This window comes from Stenella coeruleoalba (assembly GCF_951394435.1).
Source record: "Stenella coeruleoalba genome assembly, chromosome: 13".
Taxonomy (NCBI): Eukaryota; Metazoa; Chordata; class Mammalia; order Artiodactyla; family Delphinidae; genus Stenella; species Stenella coeruleoalba.
Window position 1 is genome coordinate 87,112,014 of NC_137159.1, and position 13,195 is coordinate 87,125,208.

Below are 13,195 nucleotides of genomic sequence, written 5' to 3' on the forward strand. Positions count from 1 at the left end.
TCTCCCATCTTAGAGACACGAAACAGTCAAGCATCTTTAAAGGAGAGGGGCAATGCCACTATCAGACAGACTGTGGGCTTCAGATTAAAACCAAAAAAATCATAGTTTGTCAATTAATAAATCTGTATGTTTGGGTAAATTTCATAACTGTTATGACACAGTTTCCATTTGGGTAAATTTGGGATTCTCTCTCTCTCTCATACACACACACATCTATCTATATCTATCTGTCTATCTATCTATCTATCTATCATCTATTCACCTATCTATCTATCCACTCTCTTATTCCCCAAGCAATTTAACATAACAGGACAAATATAGATAAGGCGATTGTGAAAAACAAAAATTAAGAAAGAAAAGTAAGATGATGCAGAGATGAAGTTTTGTATAAAATAAACGTTCTCAAATCCTAGACACTTGTATATGTGGTTCTGAGCTGCTTGGAATACAAGACAAAAAGTAAATCAATTGCCCAGGAAAAAATGACATGGCCCTTTCTATCACAAAGACTTGAAACAACCTTCTGCAGTTGCCAGCAAGAGAATCTGACTTCTGTTCACTGGATATGACCAGCATCATCCACAGCGTCCTTGGAGTAACCACGTTAGCTTGATCAGGATGTCTCTTTCTGTTTGCTTGTTTTTAATATGTACAGATTTCCTATCGCTGAAATACTGTTCAGTTAAAACGCATTGTTGTGGAAGTTAGTGGTAGTTTATAGAAAAGTGCGGACATGAGCCTTAACATCCTCTGTGATGTGATTTGCGGCTGCTACTACTGGCAGTGTTGGTACCGTGATTATAGTGTTGAAGATGCTCTAATAAGACCTTACCCAACATGTGCAAGATTTTGGTAGATAAGCAAGTAGATCTTACCATATGTGCCCTTTGTATTGAAATTACCTGGAAATCTTTAAAAAACTGATATGTGGCTGCCATCCCCAAACATGTTTTCCCTCAAGCTTTCATCAACTGCACTCCAAGCGTTTTATAACGCTTGATGAATTAACCCCTTAATCATTATGTAATGTCTCTCTTTCTCCTTGGTAATATTTCTTATTTTGAAGTCGGCTTTTATATGGCCGATCTAAAATTTTTGGAATTGGATTTTTATGATATATCTTTTCTTCTGTTGACTTTTAGTCATCTGTGCCTCTGTAGTGAACATGTGCTTCGTTACACAGCATGTAGTTGGTTCTATTTTTTTATTCAGTCTGAGAATCTTGGCCTTTAATTTTATCATTCAGGGCGTTAATATTTCACATCCTTATTAATATGTTTTAATTTAAATCTGACATCGAGTTTTAAATAAAACTGTCTTTTATTTTAAATTAAACTGTCTTCTAGCTTAAATAAAACTGTCTTCTATTTGTCCCATCTGTTGCTTACTCTATTTTTCCTCTTCCTCGTTTTAGTTTGAATTAAATGCATTCTTATGTCCCATTTTATTACACTTTTGGGTTTTTAGGCAACCTTTATAAAAAGTATTCATTAGTTTATTTAATTATTAATTTCACTGATGGCTTTGGGGTTTACTACACCCATCTTTATCCTAACACCGTCTACCCTCAAATAATATTATATCACGTGTGAAGTCAGCTGCTCAAAACGTGCTGTCCTTTCTTCTCCCGTCCACTGTGCCACCATCACACATTCTTATGTCAACAAGCCCAAACCCCCTACTGTTATTTTTATTTACATGTTTAATTATTTTATTAAGATTGAAATGGGAAAAATGATCTGATTTAGAAAACTTGTATTTACAGCTGATTGTTCTCCACATTCCTTTATGGACATGTTAATTTCCATCTGGCATCATTTTTCTTTAACCATCATGAACGTCCTTCATCATTTACAATGTCACTCTGCTGGTGATGAACTCTCCCAACTTTTGTTTGTCTGAGACAGTCTTTAGTTACCTTTATTCATGAACTATATGTACACCTAGTACAGAAATCTGTCTCCGAAGAAACAGAATGTTTATTTCTGCCCAGAAATGGACTTGCCTCTTTTCCTGCCAGGCTCTCATGTGGCTTGGCGAGTCCATTTGGTCTGCGGCTGAGCCCCACTTGGGTTTGTTGTTTCTCGAATTACTTTGAGTGACCACGGGCTTCAAATCCCCTCAGCAGAGCTCCACCCCTGCCCTGGACGTCGTTGAGACCTGGAGTGCCAGGGGACACCAGCGTTCCTGCTCTACTCCCAGCTCCCAGGGGCTCTGAACGCTGCCCCTCTCAGGGGTGAACTGCTTTTGCTTGTTGCTGGGAGCAGAGCCTGTGATGGGGCAGGAGTCACTGGATTCCGCTGCTCCATCCTCAGACTAAAGCTGAGGCGCTCCAGTGTGGCTGAGCCGCAGGAAGAAGACTTTCTTAGCATCCTTTCTCCCCCCCGTGCAAACCCCTGGGCCTCCTTCTGCATGCATGGTCCTGCACACACATGGCAGCCAACTCTACTGAGGGCAGGTGCTGGTGGGGATTCTTGGCGGGGTGAGTTTCCTGCCCCCCGCCTCCAGCAGACTCCTACATTTGTTGCATCAGAGCAGAATCCTGGGCACAAGGGGCTCCTCTCCCCACACCTGGTGGCAGTTCACTTTTGCTGGTGTGTGTAAGGGCTGCATGGGGTGTTTCTTATCCCTCCCTTAGTGGGTATCCAGCATTTCCTGCCATCTGCCTCTCATCACAGAAGGGCCAGGTGCCCTCGAGCTTCGTGCCTGTCCCTCTAGATGCACATAGCTGCTTATGCACCCCTGCTGTCACCTTGAACCTAGGGAGTCCCTGCACACCTGCCACAGAGGTGGGGAGAGGGCTTCCAGGCCTCAGCTGTGCCCACACCTCTCCTGGGAGTGGCAGGTGCTTGTCCATGGAGAAAAGCCAGCCAGCGGGGGCAGCATGTCTCGGGCTCCAGGGAGTCCACCCTTCCCCAAGGGGCACTGGCATTAAGGAACCCCTCACCACGTCACCACTTTCCTCTTGCCACCCCGTACCCCACAGAGCTGCCAAATGGAAGGGTTGGGTTCATCAGAGGGACTGGACTCTCCCCAGAGGGAATTCAGGTCATGTGGTGGCCATGCAGCCTCAGTGCTGATGGCCTCAAAAAAGTATGATTTCATAGATTATTCACTTGTTTCCTCACAGCTTGGGTTACTACTTGCTGACCATTTCCCCCTATTTAATGCTTATTATCTTTAACTCAGACTATGGAGCTTATGAAGAAACCTGCATTCAGAGAAGCTCATCTGGGAAGAGGAGGCCGGGGAGTGAGATTCCGGTGCAGAACCCCGTGGGCTGAACCTCACCTAGTCATAGGCATGGTAAACGGACTTTACACCTGAAAGGCATCGCTTTCTGAGTCAGATACTTACACCTTGAAGTGAGACCAGAAGATCTGCATGTGGATAAAGGGCACAGGTATGTGTTTGTGGTGCTTCATGTTAATTAACAGGCTGATTTTTTGGAGCAGTTCTACATTTACAGAAAAATTGAGCAGTAAGTACAGAGTTCCCATACACACATCCCCAACGCATGCACACACACACACACACACACACACACACACACACACACAGAGTTTCCCCTACTATTAGCATCTTGCATTGGTGTGTTATGTTTGTTGCAACTGATGAACCAGTGTTGATATATTATTATTAACTGTCTTACTTAGTTTGGGCTGCTAAATCAAAGTACCATAGACTGAGCGGTTTATCAATAACAGAAATGTATTTCCTACCGTTCTGGAGGCTGAAAGTTCAAGATCAGGGTGCCAGCTTGGTCAGGTTTGGTGACGGCCTTCTTCTGATTTGCAGATGGCCAACTTCTTGTTGTATACTCACCTGGAGGAAAAAAGGTTGAGAGAGTTCTCTGGGGTCCCTTTTACAAAGGCACTAAACCCACTCATGAGGGCTTCACCCTTATGACTCCCACCTCCTAATACAGTAATATGTGGACTTAGGATTTCAATGTAAGAATTTGAGGGAACACAAACATTCAGTCTATTGCAATAACTCAAGTCCATGGTTTACATTAGGTTTCACTCTTGGTGTTGTACGTTCCATAGGTTTTGACAAATGCATAATCTAATGTAACCACAATTGTAGAATCATACAGAATAGTTCTCTCTCTTAAAAGTCCTCTGTGTTCCACCTAATCACCTCCCCACTGCCCCCCAACTCCTGGCAACCATTGATCCTTTTACTGTCTCTATAGTTTTGCCTTTTTCAGAATGTTATATAGTTGGGATTATACTGTGTAGCCTTTTTAGTCAAGCTTCTTTCACTTAGTAACACGCATTTAAGGATTCTTTTTTCTTTTTTTATAAGTGTGTTCTACAAAGCTAAGGATTATTTTCATGGGAAATGTGTTCTGAAATTCTAAAATACATCATTCATTTTCCTCAACTTTAGTTTCTTCATTTATAAAATGGGGGTCAAACTGTAACTTCTATCCCAAGAGTTTTGTGAGAACTGAAAGTAATGATTTACATGTTAAAAAAAAAAAGTAAAGTGTTAGACAAGCATCACTTTTCTTAAAATGTCATAATAAATGCGAGGACGTGGGGAACTTGGAGAGAATTTAAATGGTCAGATAATTCCAGACATGGGTAAGGAAGGAAAGGCTATAAGTATTTGATGTTGCTTTTGACTTTGCTCCATAATTGTTTCTTAATATTATTTATTATGTTGCTAAAGTACTATTATGATATTATTCAGTGAGAACATTTTAACTCAGAAAACAATGTAATCCTCTTTATTTCAGTTGATTTGTTTTATAATGAGCCATTGATATTTTAACTTTTGCTTTAAGCTTTTAAAACTTATTTTCTATTGGGCTATAATGATTTTAGATAAAATAAATGCTGTTCTTGTAAGTGAACTGAGTATTTAATTTTCACACATCACATGATGTTTCTCAGGCTGACTCTTTTCTGTTCCATAAGACTACTTCCCCCAATTGCCTTTATTTTGGATGAAAGGAATTTACTTTCAATTCTTGCACTGTATTTCAGACTTGCCAGAGACTGACAACATTTTATTGATTTTCATATTAGCAGTGTATATTGTTTGCTCAATATCACTGGAGAAATATGAGTGAGTATTAAGGTGTTAGGGAAAACCTAAGATCAGGTGGAAACTATTGAGTATATTTGTTTCATAAAATAATTGCTCTTCTGGATCATCTTTGGAATCACTAAAATACTTTTTGATAAATTAAAGATTTAAAAGGCGCTTCGATGAGTCATCTTTCTCAAACTTTTTCTAGATCTTTCTTGTGATAGAAATTATACTACTTATTCATTGTTTAAAAAAACATACATTTGAGTTTAGTCTGTCAAAGATCTAAACAACATTCATATAAAAGTCTATTTATGTTCTTAGGTGTCAGAGGGCTGGAAGAAACAGAAAAACTATACAACATCTACAGTTTAGTCTTCACAATGCAGGACAGGAACTATCTTATGTGGTGATGTTCGTTTTGAAAAGTTTCTATGGAATAACCAAAAACATAAGTAACAATTATTAACTTTCCCTAGCACACTTAGGTACAAAAATGTGACATTTCTTCTCAGCCTTTTTTAAAAATCCAAATTAAATATAGTTTTAGGAAAATATTCTCCAACATAGCACGAGGCCCAGTATCTACTGTTATTGAAGGACAATAACGTTCCTTATTTCTAAAGCCGTGGCAGAGTCTTATGAGTCTAACATAGTCTAGGAAATCCAAGGGAATTCTCTCTGCTCTCTGGAATACCTTAGTCACTGTTGGGCTTACTTCAACTTTGAAGGTGGATAAGGTTGCCCATTAAGTCGCTCCTTCTGGGCAAATCCAGGGTCTTCTACACCAAGACACCTCATTTCTAACATCTGTAACACACAGCACCAAAGTGCTGCATTTTACAGGCTCAGCTCTTCCCCGGATGAAGCAGAGCCTCCTCACCTCACACATTAGACAACTCTTCTCAAAGTACTAACTTTTATCTCTTAGAAGATGTGACTTAATTTCTTTTGGTGTGCTTAGATTACTGGTTTCCACATATTGCTTTTTACTGAAGTTACCTGGGAATCTGTAAAAAAATACAGACACATGGCCCCAATCCCTAAACATATTTTCCCTCAACTTCCAAATACTGCTCTCCACCACTGCAATTGTTTTAAAGATTGTTTCTTGTTAATATCGTTTTGTGTAATGTGCCACACACTGTTCTAAGCCCTTTCCATGCACTTTAACATTTAAGCTAGTGGAATGCACACAATATCCTTATTAAACAGACACTATAATCATTACCCATTTACATCTTGGGGAACTGGGCACAAAAGAGCTAACCTGGTGGGCATCACAACTTGTAATGGCAGAGCGGGGATTTGGAGCCTCACAGGCTAACCCACCACGATGTATGTCTCTCCCTGGCTGACAGTCCTGTCCGTGCTCTAAGTCTCCCAAATCTATGCTTCTTCCACTTTCAAAACAACTTCTGTTCAGTGCTCATTATCTTAGCTTCCCATGGTCACTTTTCTTTTGAAAAAACAAAATCATTATATTAAAAAAATATATTCGCACACACACCCCTTACTCTCTGCTGGCTGGATGGCATTCCAAAGCTATGATGTCTATGTGGAAAAGGGCATTTACCATGCACATTTGTTCTTGCTATCTCCTCCTTACGCTTCTGCTATCTCAAAAAGACAGGTGCTCTTACCTCCTGGCATTTTAATTACTTGTTTACACTGTTTATTCATTTACTAGGCTGTAAGCGTTGGCTTTAGCAAATCCAGTCCATTTTGAAATGGATTCCTGTCTATTAAAAAAGAATTTCCTCAAACCTATTAAGCCCAAATCTATTCAGACAGAACAATGAACATCAAGGGCGTAACTCAGATACATATATATATGTATACATATATATATGTAACTTGCTACATATATAGGCAAAATTAGAAACTAACATTGAAGGGGAAAATAAGATGTGTTTTTTTTCAGATTTGAAAACCTGGCCTCCATCGTCACCATTACCACCACACAAATATCACGAAGTAAGTTGAACAATAACTGCTTTGGTTTGGGTTTGGAACTGTAAACCTCCCGTTGACAACTGCTCAAGGCAATGCATGCAATTTCAGGATTTAATCATCGTTTCTGGTAGATCATGCTGCAAGATCCCGATGGTTTCTAATTCTGGCATTAACAATTAGCAAGACTGGTCTATTATTTTTCTTTGGATTTCCAGGAAGTTTTCTTGCCAAATGGGGAATAAATTCCATGAGGTTTATTTCAAATTGTCTCTCATGGATTTCTCACTTTAAGAATTTGTTTAAAAGGGCATTAAAAATATTTTCATAGCCAATTACTATCTTGTTTGTCTAAGCCATATTATTTCATTTCCTTACATGAAAGCTGCCCGGAATTTGCACCCTGGTCTTCCTCATCTTGTTTGGTGGTCATGGACACTGATTTTGATCTCCTTTTCTGAAAAGTATCTAAGGTAAACAGTCCCATTGGTGGTATCTTTAGGAAGCATCAAACTCTCTCACTTTCATGCATACTTGGATTTTTTTTTCCCCTTGGTCTTATTGTACTTTAGAAAAAGCACCATATTAAAAATAAATCCTTCTTAAGTCAAAGCTTACTGGTGCAAGAGGAAAATCAGAGAATTCTGATTGAGAGCACATTCCTGAAGGAGCTGTTTCTGTTTTGCTTCAGTTGCTATGTAAGTGTGTACCTGAGCTTCCCTTGCTTCTCTATTTGTTACTATTGGATCAGAGCCTCGCAAACATGAGTGAAGTGTCTGGGTTCACTTCAGGGACTTTACCTGCTTTCTTTGAGCTCAGACTCCAATCAAGAGGCCTGAGCAGTAGACAGCATTGCACAGCTCAGATCATTTGCTCTCAGGAGCATTCTGGTTCCAGCTGTAGAGGACTCCACACCAATGTTTATATACCACCTGTTCTGGCCTGGCTCTGGCCGTTCACTTAGGGAAACTCTCAAGGTATCTTTTTTTTTTTTTTTTTTTTTTTTTTTTTTTTTTTTTTTTTTTTTTGCGGTACGCGGGCCTCTCACTGCTGTGGCCTCTTCCGTTGCGGAGCACAGGCTCCGGACGCGCAGGCTCAGCGGCCACGGCTCAGGGACCCAGCCGCTCCGCGGCATGTGGGATCTTCCCGGACCGAGGCATGAACCCGTGTCCCCTGCAGCGGCAGGCGGACTCTCAACCACTGCACCACCAGGGAAGCCCTCTCAAGCTGTAATTTAATATCAACTGCTGATGCCCTTGACTCTCAAAATGCGTGTTGTCCTGTGGGGTCTCCAGTCTCTCTTGGGTCCTTTACATTTATGGATTCCAGGGAAGAGCTCCAGTGGAAGCATTCTTGTTATTATGAATGTGTTTCTGTGGCCAGAAAAATAACCCTGACAATGCTCTTGGCATTCTATTTTATTCCAACGGGATTTCAGCTTCAGCTGCCCTGAGACTATAATTTCTTGTCCCTTAGGAATGATGAGGATTACCTTCCTCAATGAGGAATACATCTCACTTAAATACACAACTCTTGGCAACAAGTGTCTCCTACTCTGCAGAAAATTTCCCCATCTACTTCCTCAACACAGATTCTACAGACTTCTCATCGGTCTCCCTAATTCAAAGAGGAAGAGCGTTGCCTCTCATACTGAAGTTCAAGGTCTCCTCATATATTCGCCTTGCCTCCTTCGTAGTCTACCTCGATTCTGCTTAGATCTCCAGTTGTCATTGTATTTGTCTTGGCATCCTAATGTCTAACTTTAAACTTTAGTTAATCCATATAATAAATCGTAAGATAGAAATAGGGAATGTTTACTTGGTTTTGGCTATCTCTGTAGACAGAATCTGATTACATAGGCAAATAGAGTCAAATTAACACAATAATTATAGTTAAAGAATTTAGACCTTATGAGAAGGGCAAAAACTGAGTTGTCCAGAATGACTGATTCAATGTTTTTCCAGTGTTTGGAAGGAGAATTCCACACACTCTATTCTATGTACACTTGTTATATATACAGAGGACTATCACAAGACTTATCAGTCTTAGTGCCTCCTCGCTTACAGGAATTGAAGATAAAACACCACCAAAAGTAGTACCACTAACTGAGACAAAGCCCTGTCTTGTGTCCTCAGTTATCCCATTGATAAATGGGATATTGCCTGCCATATCAGTAAACAAAGGATGTCACAGTCATCAGAATTGCAGCCACCTCCGATGGTGAGCCGGTGAGCCCTGACTGAACTCAGGGAGGAAACAAAGAATACCTGCCATCTAGCAGCCATCGGACTGCAGCCACTCCCCAAGGTGCCCCCTGTGGGGACTCAGGAAGGGAAAGCATAGCATACTGACCCCAGGTAGCTGAGGTGCATATCAAAGGAATGATCTCAGTGAGCCAAGATTCTTGCGTCTTCCCATACATAGAAGAGTGCTAAATTCCTGAACTTGAGATATCTAGTTTTCTTTTATTAACAGTAATCTTGTGTTCCTACTACATGCCCTTTGTTGCAAAACTACTGTATATCCTAGCTCCCCCCTCACCTCCTTGGAGCAGTTCTCTCAGGGTTACTTGAGATGCTGCCTCCCGGGCTTGAAGTCCTCAGTATGTCTGCCAAATAAAACATAACTCTGAACTTTTAGTTTGTGAATATATTTTTTCAGTTGACACCATCTTTGGAAATGGATGGAACATATGCGTCTTTCCCTGGAGTCTCTATTTCTGGATGTTAGCCTCTGCTCATGCACCTCCTCAGCGATCTGACTATGTATTAATTGCTTTTGATAGAGATGGTAAGGAAATGTTTGTCGAGTGTATACTGTGGACTAGATGTAGTTGTATGCAGTGAGGATACACTGATGAGGCCAACAGATAGATCTCTACCATCCTAAATCTTACTTGCTGGAGGGAACTGTTATGAGCTCTGTAATTGTGCTTTAATATTTCAGTGTGTGTGTGTATGTGTGTGTGTGCGCTTTCACACCAGGCTAGCTTCATCTATATTCCTGTTCCTCATAACCCAGTGTTGGTGGGAAGCTAGCATTTACTCTGAAATCCAAAATTTCACAGAAAGCTACCATAAGTTCTTTCAATTATGTGCATCTCTCATCAATGCCAGAGGCTTTACTAATTAATAAAATAAATGTTAAATTTTCATCAATGAAAACAGTGGCTCCTTAATTAGCAAATTGATGTTAGAAGTTAATTCTAATAGATAAAATTGTTAAATTGCATGGACTAGCTGAAATAGTTTCATGGCCTTTTCATAAACATTAACAGGATATAAAAATCTAGTGAGCCCACAAGGCTACAGTCTTAGGATTGATTCCAAAGGTCCAATCCCTGAATGGTCCTGTGTCCAGTCTTTGTTTAGAGGATTCTGGCTGATACTTCTTAGTTCTATTCCCTTCCCTAGGGTCAACAAAATTCTTCTCTTTAACACTAAGAACTGCTTTAGAGCAGTTTCTTATCTTCCTAGCTTTTGTAGTACTGTAGCTCAGTATAAAGCAGCTTCTATACACTAAGTCAGTGTTTATTGTATGAACCAGTAAATGAATGAATCACTCTGAACATTATTGATTATTTCCAGGCACAAAGACAATTCTAATCTAAATTACTAGGTTGTAATCTGTATTGGCATCAGCATGTTCTCTTAATATTATTTTTTATTTGTTTGTTTGAAGAGTTTTGTTAAAAATTTTAAACAAATCCCTGAATATAAGTTAAAAAATTTTTTTTTTTAGTGTAGGGTACAAGAACAAATTCTGGTTAATTGACAGTTCTGTTACATTGGCCTCGAAGCCAAATCCGGCCTCTGTACCCCGACACCGAAGTAAATCTTGGAGACAGAGTTTTGGGTGAAGTAGAAAAGAATAGCTTTATTCCTTTGCCAGACAAAGGAGGCCACAATGGACTAATGCCCTCAAAACCATGTGTCCTGACCTGGAGGGAGTAGTGAGGAGTTTTATAGTCCAGGCGGTGTGGCTGCTGATAAGTATCAGGGTACCTGCAGGACCCACATTCCTTCAATCCAAAGATCATCTGGCTTCAGGTGATGGTGGGTGAACTGTGACCTTCTCTCTGGAATGAGGAACGCTTCATCAAGAAATTAACATCTTCCATTTGGGGGAGGTTTTAGTTCTGCAGAGGAACTCAAAGATATTGTTGTGTGTATCCCTTGAGGGGGAACCAGGACCCTGCCCCAAGGCTGCACTGTTGTTTCTTGACTGCTCCTTCCTTGTCTCTGCTTCCCCTCACTTCCCTGATTAGCAACTGTTTGAACCTGCCCTTTGGAACTCAGGGAAGGGGACACAGAAAGGCTTTTGTGCCCAGGAGCCTCACAGGGTCCTGCTCGGTTTCAGCCTCCCTATAATAGAAAAAACATGTCAGAATTATTTCCTTGTGCTACATCAGGTATTAATAAGGCATGTTTCATAAAACCAAAAACACAAATGGTCTGTTATCTGCCTCTTCTGAGGTTGAGTTGAGGCACTCAGGACTCCTTCCACAATCTGAAAATAATAGCTAATATAGGCATTTCCTCTCAATTTACTCAAAATATCCAAATGTCAGAGAGTAAAAAGTCTATGAAAAGACCAATAAGCCTGTATCTTGGTACCCACCCTTCCTCTTAGAGGGAACACGTTTTGCCAACAGCTAACGTCTACTGTGATTGATTCCTGGCAAATCTTTCAAAACAGATGACACTCCAATCTTTAGAAGGGTTTTCTTTTTTTCGGCGGGGGGCTGGGTTGGGGAAATCATTTAATGTCATCAGAAATAATAGTTCTTCAAAATAACTTTTATGCCAGAAGTTGAATAACTTTGTACAGCTTGTTTTTGTTTTTACCAGAATTTGTAGAGAGAACTTAATGAAGTGCCATATGTCAAGTCTGGAGTCAGATTAAAAACAAATAATTAAAATGTATCCTTTCTCCATCAAAACGGATTGTGATATGTTGGTGGAAGGAAACAGAATCTGACATGTCATGTTTTGACAGGTTTTTTTTTTTTTTAAAGAAAATCAGTCATATAGTAAGACATTGTATTTGAAAGTTGTGTTTTCTTCCCGTGGAATGCCAAGTTTTAAGTCATAATCTAACCTGCCACATCCATTAACCTGCCATAATGCAATAGAGAGGCACGTATCTGGAGACATATGGGAGCATCTGGGGAACAGTCACGGCACAGACGTCGAAGAGTAAAAGAAATTTTGAGAGGTTTTATGTGTGTTGACGGGGTGTGTGTATGTGAGCGATTTCACTTTTCTCCCTAGATTCATATCGATTTTATGCAACAAATGATTCCTCGATGAGGACAGACATTTCCTGGTGTTCTTTTTTTTTTTTTAATTTTAGGAGAGGGTGATAAGTTTTTGTTGAAATTTTTAACATTAAAAATCAACACTGTAGGTCAAGTTTTCAGTAGGAAAAAGTAATAACAGAACTTTTATAAATAATGATATTTCTATCCTTACTTCCCAGAAAGGCATTTCAAATCACCACTCTGGCCAGGCCCACCTGGAGACATTTGATGGCGTCTTCACCAGGGTTAATTTTAAACACAGGACCTGGCCGCGGGCTGAGGGCTTTTCACACACCCCTCCAGGCCCACCTGAGCAGTAGGGCATCTCAGGAGGGGAAGGTGAAACCCTGGGATTCTTGTTAAGCAGACCTCCCACGGGGGGCTTCCGTGAGCCTGGAAGCGCCATCAGGTCACACAGTTAACAAGGACAACACTTGTTGAGAAAGAGTATGAGGAAGCTCAGAGCACGGAGATCAATGCGGGTGGAATCACCAGGAAGCTGGCTCCCCATCCTAAGTCATTTAACGCCCATTACATTGGCAGCGCACATCCTTTTGGTAGGAAGGTCACTAAGAAAGCTTGCTGAGCTATTAGTGCTAATTATACTCGTGACAAAGTCACACCAGGAAGGGCCTTTTGCCAGCTCTCAATTTGACCAGATTATGTGACACTATAAGAGTTTACCTGCTCTTTGAAAATCAGTGCATCTTTCCGTCTTTTATTCCTTGGAAGTAAACACCTTAGCATGACCCCAGAGACTCCTTTGTAGCTACCTTCAGGAATTATGCCCCAGTTCAAAAGAAAGCTTTGACATCTCCTAGCTCACCGATGTAATCCCTGCTGCTCCGTCTGAGATTTTTTTCATTGGATGATCTCTACGATGGAGATCATAGAGAT